This window comes from Eptesicus fuscus, chromosome 6 (assembly GCF_027574615.1).
Source record: "Eptesicus fuscus isolate TK198812 chromosome 6, DD_ASM_mEF_20220401, whole genome shotgun sequence".
NCBI lineage: Eukaryota > Metazoa > Chordata > Mammalia > Chiroptera > Vespertilionidae > Eptesicus > Eptesicus fuscus.
This window is the reverse complement of record NC_072478.1, coordinates 58092024-58119502: the sequence shown is the minus strand read 5'-3', so window position 1 is coordinate 58119502 and position 27479 is coordinate 58092024. Positions and strand designations below refer to the sequence as shown.

At 39.0% G+C, this 27479-nt stretch overlaps 1 pseudogene; it reads right to left on the bottom strand.

Moving 5' to 3' along the window:
- Positions 1-20946: 20946 nt before the first annotated feature.
- LOC114231551 (60S ribosomal protein L36a-like) lies at positions 20947-21270 on the bottom strand (annotated as a pseudogene).
- Positions 21271-27479: the final 6209 nt, after the last annotated feature.

Genomic DNA, 27479 nt, shown 5'->3' with positions numbered 1-27479 from the left:
TGCCTGGCCCGTTCTCTGGAAATTGGACCTGCAATATTGGCTTGAAGGTCTCAAACAGTAATACATACACATACATACTCACCACATCACACCATACACACACCACACACATACACACCCTCTAAATATACAGAAACTATAGAGTTAGTATAAATTATATCTAGAGATTTTTAAAAAAATCTTTACTGAAAATATTTTTCCATTGATTTTTTTTTTTTTTTTTTTTAGAGAGAGTGGGAAGGAGAGAGGGAGAAGAGAAAGAGAGAGACATTGGTGTGAGAGAGATACCACCTGCACATACTCTGACCAGGATCAAACCTGCAACCCAGGTACACGTTCTTGACCAGGAATTGAACCTGAGATCTTTTGGTGCTTGGGCCTATGCTCCTATCACTGAGCAATACCAGCCAGGGCATATCTAAATATTTTTAAATATTAAGTTACTAGAGGCCTGGTGCACGAATTCGTGCATGGTGGGGTCCCTTGGCGTGGCCTGCAGGGATTGGGCCCAAAACAGCAGTCCAATGCCACCTGCCACTCCTGCCTGCCAGTTCCTCTCATCCTGGCCCCGCTGCATCTGCCCTGGGCTTGCGCCCAGTAAGTCCTGATCGGGAGAGGCTCACGCCACCATAGCCGCGCTGAACACCACAAGCCCTGTGTCTGGCACCCGTCCTGAAGGGGTTTGGCAGGGTCGGGACGTGATTGGCCCTCCAGGCAGGCCATGGGATGGCACTGCCGGAGGTGCAGGTCCCTTAGTGCCTGGCCCGTTCTCTGGAGATTGGACCTGCAGGACTACTGAGGGAGTGAGTGGCTGCCACTAGGCTGGTGGGGCGCCAGGACGGGTCAGTCAGCTGAGCAGCACTCCCGCTGTGGGAGTGTACTGACCACCAGGGGAAGCTCCTGCATTGAGTGTCTGCCCCCTGGTGGTGAGTGTGCATCATAGCGACCAGTTGACTGGTTGTTCGGTCTTTCAGTCGCTTAGGCTTTTATATATATAGATTAGGCTCTGGTTACATGGTAACATTTAATAAATTATATGATATGATAAATTCATGTGTTATTGTATTTGGTACATGTTTAAATTTTAGCATATTTATTCACAGCTGGATTTTAGGGTTTTTTTGGCTGGCATTTTAGTTACGTAATAAAGTACAGTGGACTTAATCAAATACATCTGTAATTTTTTCTTTGTAAATATTTTTCATTTTCTTGAGAATCCAGATGTGCACTTTTCTCTCTGTCAACTCTGCCAAATTAACTCATCCATTCAATGCAATACCAAAGTGGACTTTTGTAAATGTTAGTTTTTACTCTTATTACTGCTATGAATTTATTATTATCACGTTATTAATGTAATTATAATCTTTCTGGCACCCTGAGTCCTTTTTGCTGGTTAATTTCTTTTCCTAAAACTTAGAAGTTTGCATTTGACATAAAGGCTGGCCTTCCTGCCACCCTGGATTTTTTACATGGAAATAAAGGAGTGATCTTGGTTTAAAAATTGTGCTTTTGAAATTAATTATATTTGTGACTCTACTAGCTTGTCTTTTTAACGTTATGGTTTTTTATCTGTCCTGGACAGGTTAGGAATCATCACTTCAAACAAGTGAGAGCTTTACTGGAAACAGTACCCTTTCCTCTCTCTTTTAATTGTTCGGCATATTTTTTCCAATAAGATCATGCTCTTCATGTCCTGTCTTGGCTTGCAGTGTTCAGAACATTCTCCCTCCCTCCCTCCATCCACCGTTCCCATCCTCCCTTCCTCCCTTCATTCCTTCTTTTCTTCCTTTCTCCTTCCATTCATCCTCATTGCTCTAATTGTGCTAAACTTTGTTCTAAAGACTAGAACTACTATCGTCTAAGTCTTTAGGATTAGGTGGATTAAAATCTGTTTAACCATCTTGTAGTATCTTGTTAAAACTCCTTGAAGATACTGTAATTTTATTTTATGAATTTTAATTGTAGCCACATATATTTGAAAAACAGCATGTCCATGAGACAGGTTGTTTATTTAAAAACAATGCTTCCTTTGAAGATTCCTGATAAAACTCTATGCTCAAAACTCCCCTCTCCTATCCACCCACAAAGAATTTATGAACCACAAGTTGCAAATCAATGACCCAGGCCGGGGGTTGGGTGGGAGGTCAGAAAACTACATCTAGCAGGTGCAAAACAACTTGTTTTTTTACAGCTCACCGGGTAGGAAATTTTTTATTACATTTTAAAATGGTTGAAAAAAATCAACAGAAGAATAATATTTTGTGGCATGTGAAAATTGTGTGACATTCAAATGTCAGTGTCCATATATCAAGTTTTATTGGGACACAGCCACGTCTGTTCATTGATGTGGTGTCTATGGCTGCCTTCCCTGTAATAGCAAAGCTGAATAGCTACAACACAGAAGCAGGGGCCACAGAGTCGAAATATTTGCTATCTGGTCCTTTGCAAAAGGAGTTGACAATGCTTCCGCTAAGTTTCGTTGTAGGCATAAAACCCCACAACATCTGAAAACTGGAAGTGTTTTCTAGTCATATCGAGAATTCATTTACAGGGAGTTGGAGTTACTTGCAGAACATTATGTGGGCTTGTAAAAATATATATATAGAAAATTCATATTAGAATAGGAAAGAAACAAAGCACTTCTGCATTTGTGCATGGCATGACCTTCAGAAGCATCCAGAGGACTGCATAAGACCACTTAGCCAGGCTCGTGGGCTGGAAGCTACTTCTGATCTCTTAAAGGGCCTTTGGCACATGCCTGCAGGGCTGACTGATAGCCTAGGAAGCTACCTCACAGTCTCTTCCTTTCCACCGAAGGCTTTGGGACCTGGAAAATTAGGGCAGAATACTTTTTTATTCCATTTCCTTTTTCTTATTTCTTCACTTCCTTTTTCAAAATTGTTAATTATTTCCTTATGTTTGTATTCATAGATTCTTTTTCCCCCTTTTTTTTTCCCTCCATCACCCCCTATACTTTCTTCCACCTCACCCATCCTCTTCCCCCACTGTATTCATAGATTCTTAACATTTCCAATCATGAACGTTAGGAAGTTTTTTGTTTATTTTGGTTCTCACTTCCTTTCAGTTCTTATTGTAAAGATATTAGGAAAGTGATTACAATTTCATTTACTGGAAGAACTTAAACATTTGGCTGAACTGGCAAATGGAAGCCAAATGATTTTTTAAAACCCAAGTGTATTTTCCTCTTTTTAAAATGATATAGCAGGTTATTCTGACATGCACACATGCATACAGATTTTATATGTACATATCAACTATCATGGAAAGTAAGTGTACCTACATAGTAGTGGGAATGAAAAAATTTATTTTTTTTATAGAAGCAACAATCAACTAACAAATAATTATGGAATACCCACAGGGAAGGCGCTAATGAAATATTTAGTTGGCCAAAATTGCTTCCAGCAAGGAGATACAGTGACTGACTTTATGAGGCTGTAAATTTTTGAAAACTGTTTGCAAGCAAACAGTCCTGCCAGAAAGATCCAGATTAGCTGGATTTTGTATAAGGGAAATTTTACTGAATGTAATCAGATATGAGAAGCTGAAATCAATATGATAAAATTGTTCCATGTTCCCTAGACCCAATCATGAGATTCCTTTACAGGGAAAGAAAATGATAATGTTTTTGTGACTCACTCGGGAAAACTGAGGGCAGTTTAAAGCTCAGAGCAGGCTGTTCCCAGCCAGCTACTGCCTAGCAGGCTTATGCCAGTGCCCAGCTACACTGGGGGATAGGGCACCAATATCTGCTTGGCATGCTGGTTGGGAACTCTGGGCTAGAGAAGTGACATTTAATGGAATGTATTTCATCCTTTTATGAAGCTTTCTCTTTCAATTCCTTATATTGAACCCCCCTTTTTCTGAATATCTATAATAGATACAGTATGTATCAGACAATTGAGCAATAAAAATGATAAGTAGCCTTAACATAGTCTCTAGTTGTTGAACAAGTGTATTTCTCACCTCACAATTGATATTGAAATCTCCTGGAGAGCAGAGATTACAGTTTTTCATCTCCTCCAAATTACATAGCACATGGTGGGCCAAGAGAAGAGATTTATTTATTTCACTTATTTATTATTTATATTCTGCTTTCCAAAAAGATTTAACTGGTTTGTAATAATAGACTTGCTAGGACCGTTAAAGTAATGATTTTTTCAAAAGCTAAAACAAGAATCACAATACATATTGAAATGGTGACATCATAAAGCCCTGGAGAATTTCACCACAGAATTTAGCCGAGTTTCCTAGTAAAAGGGCTTAAGAGAGAAAACAGTGTCACTAAGTGATGGCTGTGACGCATGGGCAGGAGGGGCAGCAGGTCCCCTGTGGCCTGTGAATCCTGAGCATTGGCACATGTGGCCTGTTTACCCCATGGGGCTTTGCTCCAGGCAAGAGATCTGTCTCACTATTGTGCTCTCCCTTTATGAGTGAATACAAGAGCAGCTTTGTAGGTGGGAAAAAATCAGTTTGCCAGTAGCCTCAGGTCCAGCTAGCTCATTGCTTCCAAGCCATTCATCCTTCTGTTTCTCCCTAGGCCTGAATCCAACAGGGAAGTGTGAAGAATAACACAGTTCTCATGGCACTAAAAATGAAAGTATGAGATTTTTACCAGGAAAACTAAGTTGTCTCTAATATTGAGTGCAAATCCACTTTATTACAAGTGGAAATCCAATCCATATTTTTCTGAGGTGCTAACATGGTCTTGTCATAGTGGAGGTAGAGTTGATTAAAAGCCCTTAAATTTTTTTTAAAAAATTGATTTCACAGAGGAGGGGAGAGGGAGAGAGATGGAAACATCAATGATGAGAGAGAATCATCAATTGGCTGACTCCTGCATGCCCCTCTAGAGATCGAGCCCACAACCTGGGCCTGTGCCCTGACCAGGAATCAAATAGTGACCCGCGGTTCATAGTTCAATGCTCAACCACCGAGCCACGCCTGCTGGGCTAAAATGCCCTTTTAACATAGATTCCCCAAAGAATTTTTCATAACATAATGGACAAGTACTTGAACATGAGTTCTATTTAAGATACAGAATTGCTTTTCATGAGACCAAAGTCAACTTTTCAAATTATAGTTATGTAAGGAATTGCCATGATGAAATGAAGCAATCAAGGGATGTAGCTTTCTCATTTCTATCTTCTTATGTACTAGGAACTGGGGAACCTGAGGAATATCACATTCTTGAGATTACTCATTTCAAGTACTAATTGTGGTATCCAAGAGAATATAAGCTCTAAATTAATTCAGTATTCTTGCTAAAATTAAATAGAAAGAAATTCAGAATTTTAGCTACTGGGTGAATAAAAATACTTAGTGTTACTGATTTAGGTTGGGATCAACAAACATTTTTTCCATAAGGGGCCAGATAGTAAATATTTTAGGTTTTGCAGACATATATCTCTGTTGCAACTATTCAAGTCTGGCACTTTAGGAGAAGTATCTTGGGACAACAGAGGAGTCTGCTGTTTACACATTATTTATTTTAACTCTGATGGCAATCTTAGGAAATGTATATGATGATATGGCATTTTATATATGAGGAAACTGAGCAATAGGAAGCCCTAGAATAATCAATGAATTTAAACACTCCTATAGAATGCACTATAGTTTGATCTAGCTTATTTGGTGAATATTTTCCCACATTTATTTTGAGATTAAGAATTGTACCCCTCACTCTAATAGGAGTCTGGTCAATAGTCGTCTCCTCATAGAAAACACTGTATTCCCTTAAGGAAAGCTAATTGCTTGATTTCTTTTCTGTTATGAATTGCTTAAGATTTGTGTAACATATTTGAGATTATAAAGTTCAATTAATTTTATGTATGAGATCAAGGGCCATTTATTAGATTAATTTCGTAAGTGTTTCTGCCTTTGCAGGATGAGAAGAGTTATATGTTTCACCTTCCAATCCCTGTTCCAGTCCTGCCTGGAATGCTCATGTATTCATTCATCCAACAGGTATTTTCAAAACATCATGATGAATCATGTGTTAACTTTTCCCCCATGATCAGTTCCTTTTCCCCTAGCCTGCCTTGTCTGCAATTCTCTCCAGAATACTCTGGCAGCTTTTTCTAAGACTGCTTAATGGATCAAGCACCCCTGGCTACTTCCTTCTCCATGGTTAGCAGATTCCTTCTCTTTCTCTACACAGCCACAAACAAGTTTGGTCAAGGGTTTGTGTATCCGCATTCCACCACAGTAACTTCCTCATGGTAACAAATTTGAGCCATAAAAATAATTGCTAAAGAAAATCCTATCAATTTGTAGGCAGAAGTAAAACAAAAAGTCTTTCCAACACACCCAAAGCTAAGAAAAGCTTGTAAGGTGTAGCCATGATAGTAAAAGCAGATCTGCCATGTTGGAGAAAGGGAGGAACAAACTTGCCACATGCAATGCTCTTCAGAGCCAATATTCAACTCTCTGACAGAAAGTCTTCCTGACATAGTGTGTAGATGATATCTTAGAAATAAGGAGAAAGGCCTCAGACACTTGATCTATAAAATGAGATATTGGCTTATCATCTCCAAGGTTATTTTAATATTCAATTATTTAAAAATTATCCTTCATATCCTTAAATATTAAGTATATGGTTAATGGGGACACCCAATAAAATACATTTTTATTATCTATGAATCCAATTTGGCCAGGCAATAGTTGGAACTCGAGATTCATGAAGCATAAAATCCTTAAGAAATTGGTCATCATGAATGATAGTGAGCATAGTCACTCCTATTTCTACCTCATTGATTCCTGGACTTAGTAGTCTAACTACTGCAGACATAGTGTCATATAATGGCCATTAATTTGAGATGAACCTTGTATTCTCACAGGGTGTTATTCTCACAGGGTATTATCTCTAAGCTGGAGCCTCAGCTATGCCTTCAAAAAGCAATTCGACTGGTTTATCAGGCCAACAGCTTCTGGACAGTGTTGTACGATGTAGGCCATAGTGGAACTCATAGTTGTTGTCCACAATTGCCTATTTTTTGATGGAAATCAGGTCTTTTGTTTAAGGATTATTTGGCAGGACCTCATGTCAGTAGCTCAGACCCTCTGTGAGTCTTCAAGAGGCTGAGAAATTATGGGAAGGAAAGGCAAAATCATACCCAGAGCATCTTTTAATTTTAGCCAGAATGAATTTTGTATTTCTAGGGAGGAAGGGGTTGAATCTAATCAACTTGCCATCAAGTGGCTGAGATTTATTGACTGAGTTCTTCAAGGGATGATATGCTATCAAGGGGCTTTGGCATTAGTCTTTGTTTTGGCAAGCTGGTCATTTCATTATTTGAAAAAAGCGGGAAACAACTTATTTAGAAACTGGATAAATAAATGAAAGAAACTGACTATTTATGAAACTTTTACTAATAAAACTATTGCCTTGGTATAGTTGATGAGGGGAAATGTCTATTTCTAAAAACATTCCAATTAGAAAGTAGTGGATAGTAAAATTAGTATATCATCATTTTGGAACCTTTAAGGAATTAATTAATTGATTCAGGCAATGCTCATCATTGGCTGCTAACATAATGAAAAAAAACAAACCCAGAGAGTAAGTCAGTATCTACATTAAGATAACACCACCTATGAAACAGTTTTGACACCAACCCCCCACCACCAAAAAAAGGTCACCTGAAACAATTAAGAGCTGAGGTCTGTTAAATGAGTGGAAACAGAAGGCTGTTAACTGACACACAGGGAATGAAATCAGTACAATGCATTGTGGGAAACTTATAGGATACATGCAAATTACTGCAAGGAAACAATTTCAAGAAAAAATAAACCATCACCAAATGGAGCTAGGAACCTGTACATTAATAAAAGTGACATATTAATCAACCAAATTTATGGACCTTGTTTAGATTCTCATCTAAATACCCCAAATGTTAAAAATCATAACACAATTTGGAAAATGTAAACATTGGCTATTTGATGGCATTAAGGAAACGTTTTTTTTTGTGTGTATGGATGTGTTTAATAAAAATATTTCATTTTTGTAAGGAAAGTATTTATCATTTAGAGGTACATACTGAAATATATATTTAAAGTTATAAAATGTCAAGAATTTGCTTAGAAACAATCTGGGTGAAGAGAACTGGGAGGTCGAGATGTAACAGGAATGACCATGAGTTGGTAACTGCAAACTGTATGAGGGGCCCGTGTGGTTTGTTTTATTTTGCTCCCCTCTTTTTCTGGTAAATGTTTGACATTTCCCATAACGATAGGTTACAAATACAAGAGAAATAACATGCTTTTTGAAATAAAATATCTCATTCTATCTTTTGACCTTTCCTTTAAATTGCAATTAGCAGAGTAAAGATGGATAGAAAAATTGTAAAGATTTTTGTGTCTGCTTTTAGCTTTCCCTTCAACAACCTGCAGATCTACCAGCCAATGTTTTACACACTTAATAAGGACCTGACCTTATTTTCTTCAGTTTAAAGGGCTCTCTGTGGCATTACGTGTCTTCAGGAAATCACAGTTAAGTGGTTTCACTTCACATATCACCTGACCTCTCTGGAGAAAAACCCCAAAACACAACCACTTTTTGACTTAGCTAGAATAAATTTTGAGGAAGTGGGCATAGAAATTGTCTTTTTCATTACTTTTCCTTTTATCCTTTTCAAAATTTCACTTTCTCCTTATACCATAAGCTACTTCTTGCCATTTTCTTAAGAACTTATTTTTACCAAGATTCCTAAACAGCAAGAAATGCCTGATTCTAAGTGACCAAGTTTAGCTTTGGTTTGATGATATGTGGCTATATTGAATTACTCAGTCAACACATATGATTCAAAGCACTGAGGGGATTCCTGAAAGTATATTACATACTTCTGCCTATCAAAAAATTTATCATTTAATTGAAGAGAGATAATAAATATGCTCACATATGCAAAGAAAGGAGAAAGCAAAGAGTTTTATTCTAAATTGACTGGCAGTGACTTTTAAACAGAGCATGATGGAAAAAATGGAGAAAACAGTGCAAGTTAATGTAATCGTAAAAGACTTAGGACTTTAGCTGAATTCTCTTTAAATGGATGGAATTCATATAGTTGGAATTGGAAAAGAAAGGGAGAAGAATGTGAACAAAGATACCTGGATTGAAATGACCATGTGAGAGATGGTTAGAATTTATTTAACTGGAAAGGAAGTGAAGTGAAGAACAGAGAGAAATTGGGCTGTAGAGATTGTAGAGGTCAGATTATGTTGGGTCAGGAAAAGCAGCTAAGAGGACATAGTGGTAGCCATACGTGGAAGTGAGATATGAAGTCAAATTTGAAAGTGATCCATTCCTCTGGGGATGAACACTTGGATTGCTTCTACATTTTAGCTATTGTGAATACTCCTGCAATAACTTGGGAGTGCAATTATTTATTTGGATCCTGTTTTCAATTCTTTTGGATATACATATAGCCAGAAGTGAGATTTATAGATAACAAGGTAGTTCTATTTTTTTAAAATTTTTAAAAATTTCTTTATTGATTAAGGTATCACATATTTGTCCTCATCCCCCCATTCCCATTCCACACCCCTCCCCACGCATGCCACCACCCCCCTGTTGTCCTTAACCACTCGTTAGGCTCATATGCGGTAGTTCTATTTTTAGTTTTTGAGGCATATCCATACTGTTTTCCATAGTGGCTGCATCATTCCACATTCCCATAAGCAGTCTGCAAGGGTTCCATTTTCCCACATCTTTGCCAACACGTCTCATCTTTACTTTTTTGGTGATACTCATTCTAACAGGTGTGAGGTGACATCTCACTGAGGTTTTGATTTGCATTTCCCTGGGGATTAGTGATGCTGAGCATCTTTTTATATACTTGGCCATTTGTATATCTTTTTTGGATGAAAGCAATGAAAAGAGACACAAATAAATGAAAAGACATCCTGTGTTCATGGAGTGGAACACAATATTGCTAAACTGCCAATTTTAAAGAAGAATAAATAGAATTTCCATTTGATAGTAGATTGCTAAAGATGGAAAAGAGGCTAAGAATCAAAAAATACTTCAAGGTATCTATGCTTAAAGACTGGACAATTGTGTTAAGGTAGAAATAACTACTCATAGTAGAGAAGAAAGACCAATTTGGGGTTACAGATATGTGTTGGGATATTTGGTAAATTCTCAGGAGTAAAGGTCAGTTATGAAACTCTCCAGCTATCCAGGAATAACATTTGTGTCTTCTTTCTCATATGAAAGGACACTGGAATCTACCTTGTGACAAAAATTTCATACATGACACCTGAAGTTGAGAGTTTAAATTCCAGTTCTTCCATTTGGGCAAATTATTTAACATTGCTGAACCTTGGCTTTATTCCATATGAGTAGAATAAATAGTATTTCCTTCATAATACTATTTTGGGGCTCAAAAGTGATAACATATGTGAAACTGCCCAGCAGAGCGTCCAGAACAGTCAGACTCAACAAATGTGTGTTCCAGTGAAATTAAATGGAACCCTCTAAGGTCAAATTGCTTTGTGGTTCTACCAATCAGATAACCCCATCCTCTTGTCACAGCGTGACAGCAGCTCATCTATCACAGTGCTCCTTTAGGCCTGGGACCCAAGTCTCTGGCCATTATCTTTAGGACGGCAGGATGAAATTTTTTTGTAACTGGACAGTGAAAAATAGAAGGTGTTCACAGCCTCAGTAAGTACACACCTACACTTTGGAAGTCTGCTTCTGATACTGCTTGAGATGCAGGCACCACTAATATCACATTTGTATTGTATGGTGAGGGGATGTCCTCTTCAAAATATAAATTAAAGCATTCAGTGAGCCTTTGAAAAAAGGCGAAGGGAGTCAAGAAAGAATTTAAAATGTAATGATAACTCAATGATTTATTTGTTTAACAGTGTCTTGGCAGCATGTGAGGGGAGGGCTGAGAACACAGTCTCTTCCTCTCTGCCTGCCTGTTTTTATGGTCTTTGTTTAACATGATTAAGTACCTGGTCTGTGCTCAGAAGCATGCCAAGGCCTTCGTTTCTCCCCGTGCCCCAGCCCTTCTGTACCTGTAGTTTGGATTTTGGGGAAAGGAGTTTGGACTCATTGGCCCCTAGGGAAGCAGTGGTGGCTGTGTAGCAGTTCTGTACTCCTTGAACCTACTGGTGAGGGGACAGTGGCCTTGGGCCTCGTAGGGTTGGCTCTGTGTGTTTAATAGGAAAGCGATTTCACTTACTCTGTCTCTGAGGTAGATTGGAAATGCTTTGTCTTCCAAGCAGGAGGAAAAGATGCCCATGGCGACTTACTACTCAAGGGTAATTTATGAAATTTAAAACGTGATTGGAAAGGTCCTTGGAGAATTTACTTGTAGTAGCTTGAAGTTTGCTTAAAGCTGAGGAGAACGGGGTGAATTTTGTCATGATGAAGAGGCAAGATGTGATGCAATTATAGTAGAGATGGTTGGAGTAGTGTAGTGCAGGCCAGGCCGGGGGGCCAGGAGCCAGGAGCCAGGATCCAGGAGCCAGGGGCCAGGGCTGGGTCTCCAAATGCACCCAGTAGGTTTGCACTCTGATGTGATAATGAGACTCCAAGTGGGAGTAGGTGATTCTTCCAGAAAGTGTATGTGAACTGATTCAGTGACTTCTTCTCTATCTTGCCCAAGACTTAGAAGAAGATACACGTAGAATCCTGGGGTCTGCCAGTTAGAGGATTGATAGCTTTAGTGTTTATCATTGTTTGTTGTTTTATTTTCCACTAATGATGAGGCAATTAAGACTCATGTTTACCCATTTACCTTGCAATCTCCCTTTAGTTTTCTTTTTCTCAATAAAACGGAATCCATTCTTGCAACAGTCTGTGTGCACATAGACTTTTTAAAAATTCATTGTATGTTCTTGTTTTCTTCTCACTTCTCTTTGTATGACCCACACTTTTCCCAAAGGCAATATGCATAGTCATCTTACATCCACAGATTCACTTAGATTTGAATTCCAGCTTGTCCATTTACTGCCTGTGAGCCATATAACCATCTGCTTATCCTCTCCCATCCTCAGCCTTCTCAACTTCTTTGAGTGGCTGTAAGGATTAAATGAGATTTGCTTGTTCAATCAGCAATACTTATTGGGAACCTTTAATGTGACATGATAAATGGTGGCAGGGGCTGGGGACACAATGGCTAGAACAGCAGCGCAACAACAACATGTCTCTTCTGATGGAGCTAACACCTGATCTAGGGAGATAGGCGATAACTAAATATACAAATACAAAAACAGGTTTTGGAGTAGTATTAAGTGCTATATAGAAAAAAAGAAAAAAAGAATCAGGGGCAGCGGAGAAGGAGGAGCACGGAGTGCTGATTTAGACTGAGATGGCGATGTGAAAGTCTCTTAAGGAAGCAGAGGTCTCCATCGAGTGCCGGGATGATCTCTGTAAACATCTGAAGAGAGCATGGCAGGAAGAGAAAAGAAAAAGAGCAGACTCTGGGGTGAAACACTGCTCTTTCACGCTGAGGAGCAGTAGGAAATGGTTGTAAGGAAGAACTCAACTAAGTGCCTGGTACATAGTAATTGATTAGAAAACTAACTATTTTTAATATCATAAACAAAGAGACCAGATTTTTCTATTCACGGAAATGACCCTGCACACGGCTCTTCCTCTTTGCAGCTCCTTTGAGCTTGTTAAATTTGCCTGTCTCTTGTGATATCTGAGTTTCCCTTTTGATTTTTATTATTTTCTGTAGAGTGGGAATATAAGCCTTCAGCTTGGGCTCCACATCCAGTTTTCATATCAATGAATTTAGGACCGAGTGAGGATGGCCTTCAGTGTGCTACCAGCTGACTCGGGCATGTTCTCATAGGACCACTTAATATACGACTGTGTAGGTTTTCTGTATCTCATATTAGCTTGTCTTTTCTGTTTACTTTTATTTCTCACAAGCCATCAACTTCTTGAAAGGAGGGACTGTTTTGTGTTTCCACCAAATTCCCAAAATGAGGCACAGGGCTTTGCACATAGCAAGCACATGCTACATTTACTGTGCGTTTAAGAGACTGGGGAGAAAACTCAGGCAGCAGTAAAGCCTTTAAAGGCTTTCATGTCCGACAGAGATTTGCACTCTGGTAGGCGAGAGATTGATGTCTATTGACTTACTGAGTAAATGTGTGTAGGAAGGGTGTGGCCGCGGCCACCCAGTCTCTGGCTGGCAGTGGCTCCAGTCCAGAGGTGGGGTGTGTGCATCAGTGTGAGTTCCTGTGTTTGTCTTTGCCTGCGCATCATCCAGGTGGATTTTCTCTTGGAACAGGCGCAACTTCCCATTTGCATTTATTGTACAGATCCTGGCTGAGGAAGGCAGAGGGGAGCTAGTCCTAATTCCATATCCGCGACTTAACTTAGAATGCCTGCCCACAGTATCTAGATTGTTCTTTTCTTAATATATACCAAAGATACAGCCATGTTTTTGGAGCACAGTCTTTTTTATACAGGTGATTTTATCTTTATTTGGTTAAGACTTTGAAGATATGGCATGTTTTAGAAATTATTATAATACTAATTAAGATAATTAAAATGAGTTATTTCCATTATGCAGTTGTACGTACAATACCTTTCTAAAATGAATTTATCTTGCTTTGGCATTCAATTACGCTATAAAAAAGGAAGAGAAGCTTCTAGTTAATTAAGCAAATAAGCTCAGTGTGTAGTTTTTTTCTGGCACCTTTTTCTGACTGTGATTACAAAGTTATAGTACAAGGAAGTTTAAATCTAATCAGAAAAAAATAAAAACCTTTTTAAGGGAAGTCAGAGAAGAATACTCATATCTTTTAGTTAAATTATTTTTTTAAATGTTCAAGTTAGCAAATGGATACATCCGTGTTTTTAATAGGCCACCACTATTATTTGTATTATTGATGGCCTATGAATGAGAGATTGAATCAGACAACCACATATTGAAAGAACTTTACCAAGTACAGAACACAAATATTGAACACCTAGTGATGTTGTAAGGTACTGTCTCTTACTTAATAAAATAAATAGTTACATAAAATAAGGATTGTGGAAACAAAATGCTTGAAATCATAGGCACGGGTCAAGTAGTGTGGTAAGGGCAAGTCTAAGAGAGAGAGCAATGATAAAATCATACAAATGAACTTGGATGCCACCTTGTACTGTTTGGTATATTGTTACAGCATGGTAAATACGCATTTCCACAACATGTCCATCTGGCTTACCTGAAATCTATCCAGTTTCTGGGACAGTTGGCGCTCCCTGATGAAGCTCCATTTCAGTATTTGCCTTGGATCCTCTGCAAGGACCACATACATGTTTGTTTGTCTTGGGCTGGTTTTTGCAACATTTTTACAGAGTGGGATGGCAGGCTCTGTAGAGTGTTCAGATGCTGGCCAGGATTTCTTGGCCCGGGATTATGGCACCATTTCAGTCCACCTTGGTAAGGCCCATTTCATCAAGATTCACCCACACAGTACTATGCTAATTCTTCTATTAATCAACATGGAACAGGAAATTGCTTGTCTGCAGCCTCAGCTACACATTTTTGCCCCTTGGTTAAATGAACAACATTCAAAGAAATAAACACTATAATTGTATACCAAAAGGATGCTCTAGACATCCAAATTGTTTTCCTGGGTATATTAATGTGTCATCAAGCAAGTTTTCCTTTAATAGGAAAACTTACATAAAATAAGGATTGTGGCAATTGTTTGCTTTGCTATATCTAAATCTAAACATGATTTTATCTACATTGTCTTAGAATGATATTTTATGCAGTTTGTAGAAGACATTTTGGACAGATCACTCACTTATGTCTCTTTCAGATCTTTCTTTATACATACATATATATATATATATATTTATATATATAATTGATTTTTTACAGAGAGGAATGGAGAAGGATAGAGAGCTAGAAACATCGATGAGAGAGAAACATCGATCAGCTGCCTCCTGCACACTTCCCACTGGGTATGTGCCCACAACCAAGGTACATGCCCTTGACCGGAATTGAATCTGGGACCCTTGAGTCTGCAGGCCGACGCTCTATCCACTGAGCCAAACTAGTTAGGACAGATCTTTCTTGAAGTAACTATAATAAAAACATATACAGCCCTAGTTGATTTGGCTCAGTGGATAGAACATCAACCTGCGGACCAAAGGGTCCCACGTTTGATTCCAGTCAAGGGCATGTACCTCGGTTGGAGGCTTCTCTCAGGGCCAGGCCCTGGTTGGGTCTAATGCAGAAGGCAATCAATCAATGTGTTTCTATCACATCGATATTTCTCTCTGTCTTTCCCTCTCTCTTCCACTCTCTCCAAAAATCAATGGAAAAATATCCTTGGGTGAGGATTAAAATAAAAAAGCATATATATTTCTATATATTTGCTTCTAAAGACTGTTACTGAATTTGCTGAAGAAACTTTTGCATTTTTAAATTATTGCAAAATACATTTTAATTTGGTGGTTTTTACTATTGCACTTCCACTTTCTTTATGCAGTGCGCTATACAGTTATTTATAAATTTTAAGCAAGAAAAATATTTCCAGTGGTGCACATAATGTTTTGAATTATGTAGCTAAAACTCATGTTTACAGGCATAGCAGTCAGTATTACAGGTTCTACTGACTACCTAAACAAATTCAAATGATCATGATGGACTCATAGTGGGATATCATCATGGAGTCAACAGTTAGCTATTAGTTCCTTACCATTCTGGCTTGCACTGATTTTTTTCCATGTAGAAATTCTCTAGCTGGAAGGAGACTGCAAACATCTACTCTAAAACATCAGCTTTAAACAGAGAGATACTGAGATCTAAATGGGATTTGAGAAATTATTCAAGGTCACCCAGCTTGACAGGCATAGACTAAAAACCAAAACTCTGACTCTGGTTAGTGGGATTCATGGGCTGTTGGGTCAGCCAACCCCAGATTTGATTTTTTATTTTTACCTAGAATTACTTCATTTCTTCTTCCATAAAATAGGGATAAATGACATGCTATACAGGGTACCATATGAGAAGGTATATAGGAAGTGCCCAGTATATTGCCTGGAGTACTCAGCAAGTCTGGCTTTGCTTCTCTCCAAGGTCTTCGCAGGATAACATTGAGGATCAAATGTTTCCCTCAGCTCTTCTTTCACTTCCCACTGGTTAATCTTTTGTAAGATAAGATTTCCAGCTATATTTATAGGTTTCTCTAAGCACCAGGACTATAAGAATTTGATCTTTACCAAGCATTATAAATCACTCTATTACCATTTGTGTTGACTTGGATTTATCTATTCTAAGCTCTAAAATACAACTTCACAGACATTTTCAAGAGCTTCTGAAGCTTAATTTTAGATTTGGTCCTGAAGTTTAAATTACCTGAGGTGATAACATACTCTTCAAGTCTAGTTTAAAAGTCCTGACCAGTGTTATTTATTCTGTGGCTGAAAGTTCAGAAATCACCAAGTTGAAATAAACTAAAAGAGTTTCTCAGTTCCCTGGTTGTAGTTTTTGTTATTAAGCAAATAGATATTTTTCAGACCAGTTAAAAGTAATCTTTTTGTCATGTAAATAGTTGGCAGGATGGGCATGGGGTATAGTAAGCACCTGATAGATATAAGTCTCTTAGTATCCAAAAAAGGGAAAGCTTTATTAAATACCAGATGAACTTTGAGGAATATTGCCTATGTTCCAAGTTTTCTGCTAGAGAAAACCCACTTTTCTGAGGATTAAACTGATAGCTAAAGTCCTATCCCAAAAACAAGACTAAGCTAAGGTTTAAAAAAATGAACAAACCAATGCTCATTTCTCTTTACCAGTTAACTTTCCAAACCAACCCTTTCTTTGACTCCCTTTGCTACATATAAAATCATAATTCAATCTGAAATCCTATAGAATCAGAACTAAGACGTTATTGTATAGTAGAATTAAAATAACAATATTGATTTCTTTTTATTACCCTGGGCTTATGAGTTTGCAAGCTATAAATTTGTTGCTCTTTTCTAAAAAAAATTTAGGTTTTCAACTAAATTTGTTTGAGCTGCTAGTTGCTCAAATGTTGGCATAATAAAGCAGTTGGAATGTGGCTTAGTGACAAAGGGCTGAGGAAATTCCATCCTTTTAAAGATTGAGCTGTAAACATTCATGTCTGGGAGAAGGAAGTATGACAATATGAATACATTTTTCAAAAACAGAAAAATAAAATAATGGTTTCGAGTATAACATTTAAGTCTTTAATCCATTTTGAGTTTATTCTTGTGTATGGTGTAAGAGGACTTAAATGTTAGACTCAAAACCATAAAAATCCTACAAGAAAACATAGGCAGTAAAATCTTGGACATTTCTCATAGCAATATTTTTTTCTGATATGTCTCCTCAGGCAAGGGAAACAAAAGAAAAAATAAACAAATGGGACTACATCAATCTAAAAAGCTTTTGCACAGCAAAGGAAACGATCAGCAAAATGAAAACATAACCTACTGAATGGGAAAACATATTTGCCAATGATACATCTGATAAGGGATTAATATCCAAAATTTATAAAGAACTTATAAAAGTCAACACCAAAAACAAACAAACAACCCAATTAAAAAATGGGCAAAGGACCTGAATAGACACTTCTCCAAAGAGGACATACAGATGGCCAATAGACATATGAAAAGATGCTCAACATCATTGATCCTCAGAAAGATGCAAATTAAAATCACAATGAGATATCACTTCCCACCTGTCAGAATGGCTATCATCAAGAATTCAACAAACAAGTGTTGGCTAGTATGTGGAGAAAGAAAACCCTTGTGCTCTGTTGGTGAGAATGTAGACTGGTGTAGCCACTGTGGAAAACAGTATGGTTTTACCTCAAAAAATTAAAAATGGAACTACCTTATGACCTATGATTCCACTTCTGGGATTATATACAAGGAAACCTGAAACACTAATTTGAAAGAATATATGCACCCCTATGTTCATTGCAGTGTTATTTATAATGGTCAAGATTGGGAAACAGCCCAAGTGCCCATCAGTAGATGAATAGATTAAAAAAGCTGTGGTACACTTACATAATAAAATACTGCTCAGCCATAAAAAGGAAGGGAATCTTACCTTTTGCAACAGCATGGATGGATTTGGAGAATATTATGCTCAGTGAAATAAGTCAGTCAGAGGAAGACTGATTTCACTTATATGTGGAATCTAATGAATAAAATAAACAAACAAACAAATACAGAAACAGACTCATAGATATAGTGCACAGATTGATAGCTATCAGAGGGGAGGGGGATTGGGGGCTGGGTGAAAAAGGTGAAGGAATTAAGCAAACAAACAAAACAAAACACACAGACCTATGCAACAGTATGGTGATTACCAAAAGGAAAGGGGTGTGTGGACAGGTAGAAGAGAGTAAAAGGGGGATAAATGGTGATGGAAGGAGAATTGACCTGGGATGGTGAACACACAATATAATGTACAAATTATGTGTTATAGAATTGAACACCTGAAACCTATATAATTTTATTAACCAATGTTGCCCCAATAAATTAAAAAAAATAAAAAGATAAAGTAAAATTATGATTCAGGTCTGTATTTGCTAGGACTGTGGTAACAAAGTACCACAAACTTTGTGGGAGGCTTAGGACAACAGAAATGTATTGTTTCACAGTTCTGGAGGCTAGAAGTTAAAATCAAGGTGTTGATGATTAGTTCTTTCTAGGGCTTTGAGAGAGGATCTGCTTCATGCCTCTTCCTTAGCTTCTGAGAGTTTTCTGGCAATCTTTGACTTTCCTAGGTTTGTGGCAACATAACTCCAGTGTCCGCCTGGAAGAAGGGCATTCTCCTTGTGGCTCCACTTAGTCTTTGCTCTGTGTGGGTGCATGCCTCTTCAGATAGCATTCTTGTTATAACTAATTACATCTACAGTGACCCTGCTCTCAAATTCAGTCACATTATGAGGTACTGGGATTAGGACTTCAACTAATCTTTTTTTAAGGGAACACAATTCAACCATAACAAGGTCTAAAAAGCCAAAGTGAAATGGTGTGGCAAAATTAGCTGATGAATTTAAGTCAGATTAAGAAGAAGACACTATTTAGAACAAAACAAAGAGCATGTTTGTCTGCATAATTAGGACTGCAAGAGTCTGGATGATCAATTTGGATAATGCAGGGCAAGAAAGAGAAAGGGGCAACAACATGGAAACCCAAAGAGCATTATGCTAAGCAAAATAAGCCAGTCAGAGAAAGATAAGTATCACATGAACTCACTCATTTGTGGAATATAATGAACAATATAATCTGATGAACAAAAACAGATCCAGAGACATAGAAGCATCAAACAGACCATCAAACCTCAGAGAGAAGGCAGGGGAGGATGGGTGAGGGGGCCAGGGGTGTGTGTGTGTTGGTAAGAGATCAACCAAATAAGTTCTATTCATATAAGCATAACCAATGGACTCAGAAAATAGGGGGGTGAAGGCCTGAGCTGGAGGGCAGAGACGGGCTGGCAGAGGACAATGGGGGTAAAGGGGACATATGTAATACTTTCAAAAACAAGAATTTAAAAAAAAAAAAGATGTACAAATTGTCAGGTACAGAATAGTCATAGGGACGTAAAGTACAGCATAGGAAATATGGCCACTAATATTGTGATAACTGTATGGTGTTAGATGGTACTGGATTTATCGGGATGATTACTTTGTAACTTATATAAATGTTCAATCACTGAGTTGCGCACCTGAAACTATACTGTACCTCAACTCTAATTAAAACAAACAAACAAACAAACAAACAAATAAATAAAAGACAGAGAAAGGGAAGTAAAGGAAGGAAAATGAGGCAAAAAGGGGAAAGAGGAGAAAGGAGTATAACTGGGGGAAGGGAGGCAAAGAGGACCAGGAGAAAGATCACATCAAGCAACGCTCTCATTTGTAGACTGGCTCAAATACTCCCTGTTCTAACTGAGCTTGAGTACAGAGCTCTACGCTCTTGAACTATCTTCCAAATCATAGCTAGTTTATGAGTTTAATAATTACATCTTGTGTCCACTCACTAAAGAGAAATGTGTCTTTAGAGTCCTTTTGAAATTAGATTGCTTCTGTGTGTTTAAACCTACAGGAGCTTGTAATTTGGACCATTTGTTTCCTAATAAAGAGACTTAGTTTTTGTGGTTTTTTTTTGTTTTGTTTTGTTTTCATACGTAGAACCCATAGAAAAAGTCACAATGTGCCCACTCCTGATGTGAAGGAGCTCAGTAGGACATTCAGGGCATATGAGAGCTGGGTGCTAGGATGCTATTGTTTCTACTGTCTCAAAGAGTAGAGCTGAAAATGTCCTATTCATTCATCCAATACATCTTTCTGCCACAATCAAATTACCATCAGCACTCTTCTTTCCAGGACCTTGTATAATTCATGTTTTAAAGCATCAAGATCATATAATTCCTGTAAAACCTGGCCTGTCAATATACTTTATGGGGATGTGATTAGAGGACAGGTATATTATGATTCATTAAGGACAAATGTAATGAGAACAATAAAGATCAATCAGTTTTTGGACGCTTAAGATTACTATACAGTAGTTTGTTTTGCTTTTTGTTTACCAAGGTACTTTTTTTTTTAACATATCAAGATTTTATCTCTATATATAAAAGCCTAAGCGACCATCGCAACCGAACGAATGACCAAACAGACTGTGTGGGGTGACCAGGCCGATGGGGGGGGGCAGTTGGGGGCTACTAGGCCAGTGGGGGTGCAGTTGGGGGTGACCAGGTCAGCAGGGGGGGCAGTTAGGGGTGATCAGACAGGCAGGCAGGTGAGCAGTCAGGAGCCAGTGGTCCCGGATTGTGAGATCAGGCCTAAACTGGCAGTCAGACATCCCCCAAGGGGTCCCGGATTAGAGAGGGTGCAGGCTGGGTTGAGGGTACCCCCTCCCATGCACAAATTTCATGCACCGGGCCTCTAGTTGTCATATAATAAAACAAAATATGAAGCTTAGAACTGGATCACTTGACCCTTTCTCTTCTTATCTCCTCCCAGTTCAAAATGCTTGCACCTCTTAATAGCCAGCATTCTCTTAGGTCTGCAGTTAAGCTCAACGCACTCAAGCCTTAGCACAATCTTTTTTGTAGTTTTAGCCTTTTTCCCCCGGAAAATCGGCTTAGTCTGCCCGCCATAGCCACTCTGCTGCCTGTCATAACACTGCTTTCCCTGTGCACACAGAGAAGCCTTGCCCTTCTTGTACTGTGTTGCTTTGTGGGGTTGATGCTTGCCTCACTTCTTATAGAAAGTTTGGTGGGTTTTAGGAACATTCACCATGTTTGTGAGTGCTATCAGCAGGAAAGGAAGATGATCTACCAAGGTACTTTTAAAATATATTTTCTCAGTTCTTACAGCATTCCTATAAGATAGGTGAACTGTTGTTCTTGTGTCCCTTTCACAAATAAATAAATTGAGAGTCACAAGTGGTGGAACTAAGGCTAAAACTCCTCATGTGTTGTCTCAACCTGTCCCTTTGCCCATTCACCTCATTAACTCAGCAGAGTATCAAGTCTTCCCAGGCTTATTCCTGAATACTCAATAGTTGCCTTGAATATAAATGACACAAACATCATATGAGAAAGTAATTAAACAAAGTCATAGTATGTGAGAAAAAGGAATTTGTCTATGGTGATGAAGAGGGGAAATCATGAAGGGGGTTCTACAACGGAAAGGCTACCTACGCACAATACTGTGTAGGACTAAAAGACATATGTTCCAGCCAGACTTCCTGGGAAGATGGGAAACTAGGATTTGCTTCCAGCCACAATCCTTCTTCTGTTCCAATTATTCCCTTCCAATTTTGTTTGCTGTATATTTGCCACATTACAGTATTTCCATGGTGATAAGCTAGGACATTGCAAACACTAATCAAATCAGTCTGTAGAAAGAAGAAGACCAGGGAACAAATGACTTCCTGGTTATACAAAAATAACCTGTTAATCACCAGTTCTGAGGCAGTTTAAAGGAAAATGAAAGGATACCATAAAACAGAAGGAAATTATAATTATTCAACTTATCGAAAGGTTTTAGATGCAGTAAACATGTCAGCTCTCACACTCAGTAAATTTAACGATTCTCGGCACACTAAACATCATCTTTTTAATACATTGGCACAATTCAAGAGATCATAAATTCAGTGTTATTTTTAAGTGGCTAAGAAGTAGAAAATATTTTAAACATGTTAAAACCATATAAGAAAAAATGTAAATCATCAACAACAACCACAAAACACCCCAAAGTCTCTGTCTTTTCTTAGGAGCTAACACACAGCCCTGCTTCCTTCAATGGGGAAAGCATAGTTCAGGCAGTGATTTATCTGTTCACAAGGCAGGTAACTGTCTGTTTGGATCTTTCAGAAGAATGATGGAGTTTTTCGCTACCCTGAACAGATGATCACGTATTAAAAAAATCAAATGTTATTTATCTGTGTGTCAGGTGATATATGCCACTTATTTCTTTTTTTCTTCTTTGAAGAATGGAATGGTGTTCTGGATCAAGCAAGCCTACTGCTATGGAAGGAGTAGGATTGTCCAACCACATGTACCACTGAATTTCCAAAACAGTAAAAAACCCTCAAAGTTCATTAATACATCTGTTCATCAACTTATTTTTTTATTTTTTTATTTTTTTATTGATTTCAGAGAGGAAGGGATAGGGAGAGAGGGATAGAAACATCAATGATGAGAGAATCATTGATCGGCTGCCTTCTGCATGCCTCCCACTGGGGATGGAGCCCACAACCAGGCATGTGCCCTTGACTGGAATCGAACCCGGGACCCTTCAGTCCGCAGGCCAATGCTCTATCCACTGAGCCAAACCAGCTAGGGCTGTTCATCAACTTATTCACTCAGTTGACACATCTTTACTCAGTGCCTATTATATGTCAGGCCCTGGGGTAGCTGTTGAGATCTCAAATATTATCAAAGCCAGCAAGGAGAGATCATAATGAAAGTTCTATGTTTAGTCTTTCAAAGACAGTTCACTGCAAATGTGCCTGCACTCCACAAACACAAGGACAAGCACATTTCCACACCAACACACTGACATACTTAATCACCCAGAGGCATGAACTGACCATGAACCCATTTAGGAAGCAATATGTTCTCCACAATGACATTTACTTAAATTCTAGATATGGATTTAAGATTCCATAGATAAGAAGAAGAAAAAAGGACAAATGTTGGAATGCTAGCCATTTATGTTTTCAAGGAAGGATATTTAATACTTCTCAAACAAAACCATAATTTACTATCACTTTCAATTCTTTAACAAAAGGATATGAAAACATCCTCTTTTCCTCCAAAAGGGAGGACTGGTTCTCAGAATAAAGCTAGCCATGTAAACGGAATATATTTAGCTGAATGAAAATCTCACCATATTGTTTTCTTTCTTCTTGGTTCCCTTGATGAACACTTGTGTCATTTCTCCTTGTACACACTCCTCAGGCACTGGCATCAGTCTATAAACCACATTTTTGAAACAATAGCAGGAAACACTACAGCTGCAGCTCTGTGATCAACCAAGAGACTCATATCTCAATCTAGTCTCAGGCACTAATTAATGTCAGATGTTGGTCAAGTGGCTTCCCTGTTGTTCAGCTATTAAAAGGGAATTCTAATGGAATTTGTAAGGATTAACTTATATAACCCACGAAAAAATTTCGCAGTGTCTTATAAGTGCCACCAAGCTGAAAGCTATTGTGGCAAAATATCTAAAGTAGCTCTAGATGATCCAAATGCCCCTTCTATGTCCTTCCTGTCAAAAACTGTGATGGTGTCAGAGTTTATACTTCCAGCCTGGCAAATTAATCTGTTGCCTTTTTATGGATGCCAGCAGAAAACACCACTCTTGGTTCAAACACAAAGACAGTTCATTACTCAGTAAGAGGAGTCGCCAGAGTATCAGCATTTGGGCCCATTCTTGAGCCCCAGTTTCCACAGAGTGATGCTAGGAAGGCCAGGAGATTCTTGAAAAGTTCAGTGGCACTCACAGCCACAAGATGGTGGTGCCCAGTCCCCTCAGCCCCACTGGGCCCAGCCATTCCACGCACCTGCCTCCAGAGTCCCCCAGTCCCCTCAGTCCCCCAGCCACCCAGGGCTGGCCCGAGGTGCAGGCAAGCCTCAGATGTTGGCTGCCCAGCTACCCAGGGCTGGCCTGAGGCACAGGCAAGCCCCACAGGGATCCAGGCCTAAACCGGCAGTCAGACATCCCTCTTGCAATCAGGACCGCTGACTCCTAACTGCTCACCTGCCTGCCTGTCTGATTGCCCCTAACCCCTCGCCTGCCTGCCTGATCACCCTAACCACCTCTGCCTCAGCCCCCACTGTCGTGGCTTCATCCAGAAGGACGTCCAGAATGATGTCCAGAGGTCATTCAGCTGTCTGGTCTAATTAGCATATTACACATTTATTATTATAGACTAGAGACCCGGTGTATGAAAATTTATGCACTGGAGGGGGGTCCCTCAGCCCAGCCTGTCCCCTCTCACAGTCCGGGAGCCCTCAGGGGTGGGAGGCGACCCAGCAATCAGGGGAAGGCAATGCCCCATCACACCTCTGCTGCTGCCACTGCTGGCAGTGTAAGCCTTGGCTGGCCCTGGTTACCTGAGCCTCGTGTGGCCCTGGGCGGCTGGGCAGCTGCCATCCGAGGCTTGCCTGTGCCTCAGGCCGGCCCTGGGCAGTTGGGAAGCCAACATTCGAGGCTTGCCTGAACCTCAGGTGTCAGCTGGGCAGCCGCCATCCAAGGCTTGCCTGCACCTTGGGCCAGCCCTGGGTGGCTGGGGGACTGAGGGGACTGGGGGACTCTGGAGGCAGGTGCATGGAATGGCTGGGCCCAGTGGGGCTGAGGGGAGTGGGCACCACCATCTTATGGCTGTGGGTGCCACCATCTTTGAAGGTGGGGCAGTCAGTTAACATATTCCCTCCTTAATGGCTGTGGGCGCCACCATCTTTGTGACAACTTGAGGGTCAATTAGCATATTATCTCTTTATTAGATAGGATAGGAAATAAGTACAGCAATACACAAATCATATGTGTACAGTTTAATGAGTACCTGTATAATCTCTACTCAGGTCTAAAGACAGAACAATATGAATACCGTTATAATCCAGCAGCCTTAGTCCTAGATATGTAACATAGCGTACATAAACTAGGACACATGTACAAGAATGTCTAGTGCAGCATTATTCAATCTTGTAGAAGTGAAATAACCATCTGCAGAACAGGTATAATCTTCCCCTTATTATACACTCACTAGAGGCCCGATGCACAAAATGTGTGCAAGGGGCTTGGCCCTTGCCGCTGTGGCAGAGGCTTGCCTTGGCCCTCGCAGCCCTGGCTTCATCCAGAAGGTCATCCGGAAAGTCATCCGGCTGTCTGGTCTAATTAGCATATTACGCTTTTATTATTATAGATAATTCTCCCCAACAAAACTTACCTCTTCTCTTATAGCCACTGTCCTTGCATATCCTATATAATAAAAGGCTAATATGCAAATCAACCAAACAGCAGAACGACCTGTCACTATGATGTGTGCACTGACCACCAGGGGGCAGACGCTCAATGCAGGAGCTGCCCCCTGGTGGTCAGTGTGGTCCCACAGGGGGAGCTCTGTTCAGCCAGAAGCCGGGCTCATGGTTGGCGAGCTAAGTGGCATTGGTGGGAGCCTTTCCCACCTCTACAGCAGTTGGACATCTCCCAAGGGCTCCCAGACTACCATAGGGCACAGGCCGAACTGAGGGACCCCCCCCTCTCCCGCTCCGACCACATGCATAAATTCTGTACACCAGGCCTCTAGTATGATAATAACACTGTTACTATTCTCTAAATTTTACCAATATACTTTAGTCTTTCCTGGTCTTTGAATTTTATGAAAATAGAGTCATAATTTGTATTCTTTTGTGTCAGCTTCTTTCACTCAACATAATAAGTCTGAGATTTGTCTATATTCTTGGGTATATCTGAAGTTTACTGCTGTAGTTTATTCCTTTTCATTCTGTTTAGTATTTTATTGTATGTGTCTTCTAAAATTTATTTACCTATTCTTTTGTAGATGATTGTTTCCATTTCTGTAATACTAAGGAATGTCACTGTAAACATTCTTATAAATGTGCCCTATTGTATGTATTCTAGATTATATACTAGAAGCAGAATTGATGTATTACAGGCTCTATGTATCTTTAATGATAATAGATCATTGCCAACTGTTTTCCAAATCTTCACTCCTACCAGCAGAGTATTAGGGTTTCTGTTTTACCACACTTTATTTGATTAAAAATTAAACACTTTAGTAATATATGTCAGACAATATTTTCAGCACATTGATTTAAGCTTTATAATATTATAAAGATGAGGTAATATTGTTCTTCCCACTTATAGATAATGACATCGAGGCACAGAGAGGTAAAGTGACTGGCTTCGATTCACACATTTGAAAGTGGTAGAGAATTCAGTTAAAGAGATTAGGCACTATTCTGATATGTGCCTCTCTCTTCTATGCTCACATTTATTTTCATACTTCAAAATTTTTGACAACCCTGTACATCTGTAATGGCAACTTTATTTGTGATTTTAATTTGCATTTTCCTCAATATAAGTGGATTGAGCAGCTTTTTAGATCTTTGTTAAGTATTTGGTTATTCTCTTTTGAGGATTTCAGGGGCAAGTATCTCTGACCTAAGTTTCTATTGGATACTTTGCTTTATCTTATTGATTTGTAGACAGTCTTTTCATAATCCGAGTCCTGGATATTCTGTATATCTATATATAATTTTTTCCTACTCAGAGACTTTCATAATTGGTCTCTCTCAATGAACAAAGTCATCAATTTTAATGTAGTTGAATGTATAAATTATTTTCTCTACAGTGATTACCTTTTTTGTTCTACATTATAAATTATACCCACCAATAGATACACATATAGATTATATTATTGACCATATTATCCTCTATACATTTTATTTTTGATGAGATCTATAATACATCATGAATTCATATTGTATATGTTACGATAATTTTATGTGTCAACTTGTCTAGGCTATGGTGCACTTGTCTAGATGTTGTGAATGTGTTTTGTAGATGTGATTAACATTTAAGGTCAGATGCTGTAAGTAAAGGATATTACCTTTAATAATGTAGATTAGTCTCATTCAATCATTTGAAGGACCTAAGAACAAGAACAACAACAACAAACCTGAGATTACCCAGAGAAGACGGAATTCTGCCTCAAGTTTGTAACGTAGAAATCCTGCCTAAGTTTCAACCTCCCGCATGTCCTATGGATTTCAGACTCAAGACAGTAGCTCTTACCTGTGTGTCCAGACATCTGGCCTGCCATACAGATTTCAGATTTGCCAGGCCCTATAATCACAAATTCTCTTTATGTACAATATATTCTACTGGTCTGTTTGTCTGGAAAACCCTGATTGATACAGATTTTGGTACCCAGGATAGTTCTAGACGTGAGTTTTCTGAGTTGGTTCTGCAGT